The 1,331-nt window shown below is 44.0% G+C and overlaps 1 protein-coding gene across 1 annotated transcript in view; it reads left to right on the top strand.

Moving 5' to 3' along the window:
* Window positions 1–1,331, top strand: part of ATP6V1C1 (ATPase H+ transporting V1 subunit C1) — a 32,988-nt gene that overhangs the window by 16,232 nt on the left and 15,425 nt on the right. The gene's annotated exons all lie outside the window — the stretch shown is intronic.

The following is a 1,331-nucleotide window of genomic DNA, read 5'->3' as shown; positions in this document are numbered from 1 at the left end:
TTCTACTTGAGCCCTTGGTATATCAGCTGTTCTTCTCCCTACCCTCCCAACCCTCGTGAATCCTTGCTAAACTGTTAGTATTTTCGTACCTTACACCATCCACTGTCTCTCTTCACCCCACGTTTCTATTGTTTGTTCCCTTGAAGGGGGGTTAAAGGTTGATAATTGCGGTTCCCCATTTCTCTCCCTTCTACTCCTCATTCCGCCTACCCTCATGGTATCGCTACTCCCGTGACTGTTCCTGAGGGGTTCATTCTGTCCTGGATTCTGTGTGTCTAGCTCTTACTGTACCAGAGTGCATGCTCTGGTCTAGCCGGGTTTGTAAGGTAGAACTGGGGACATGATAGTGGCAGGGGCGAGAAGGGGGGCATTACAGAACTAGAGGAATCTTGTGTGTTTCATCAGTGCTATGCTGTACCCTGGCTGGCTTGACTCTTCAGTGAGGGGATGTCCAATTGTCTACAGATGGGCCTTGGGTCTCCACTATGACCTCCATTGTTTGCAACCATATAATTGTTTGTTCTGGGCCTTCTAATGCCTAATACCTGATCCCTTCGACACCTTGTGATCACACAGGCTGTGTGCTGCTTCCATGTGGGCTTGGTTGCTTCCCTACGGCTTGTTCATGCTTTTAAGACCCCAGAGGCTATATCTTTTAATAGGTGGGCACCATCAGCTTTCTTCACCACATTTGCTTATGTACCATTTTTTTCTTCAGCAAATATGTTGGGAAGGTGAACATCACAGAATGCCATGTTGTTAGGACAAAGTGTTCTTGAGTTGAGGATGTACTGGTACTTCATTTCTTAATCCATTTAGCAGTGGGTGAATATTTTGGTTGGGCCCACTTCTTAGCTGTTCTGAATAAGGTTGCTGTGGACGTTGTATTCAGGTGCTGTGTTGGGACTAGAGGGAGTACTTAGCTGCTGTGCCACCAGGGCGCCAGTGGGGTGTTACATGGTACATCATGTTTTTAATGGATGTTTTTCTGATGGTTAATAATACTGAGCATCTTTTCATGTCTTTATTGGCCATTTATCTACCTTCTTTGGAGAAATGTCTGTTTAGATCCTTTGTCCAGTCCTTTTTGGGGTTATAAAAGTTTGTTTTTTTTATAAATTTATTGGGGGCTCTTACAGCTTTTATAACAATTGTATCAAGCATATTTGTACATATGTTGCCATCATCATTTTCAAAACATTTTCTTTCTACTTGAGCCCTTGGTATCAGCTCCTCTTTGCTCCCCTCCCTCCCCCACTCTCCCATCCTCATGAACCCTTGTTAAAGTATTATTATTTTCATATCTTACACTGTCCACTGTCTGTCTTTAC

The sequence above is a fragment of the Echinops telfairi genome, unplaced genomic scaffold (assembly GCF_000313985.2).
Source record: "Echinops telfairi isolate 266 unplaced genomic scaffold, ASM31398v2 ScPeMD7_1;HRSCAF=3_0, whole genome shotgun sequence".
Lineage (NCBI taxonomy): Eukaryota > Metazoa > Chordata > Mammalia > Afrosoricida > Tenrecidae > Echinops > Echinops telfairi.
Note: the sequence above shows the minus strand (reverse complement) of the source record. Positions and strands in the feature narration are given on the sequence as shown.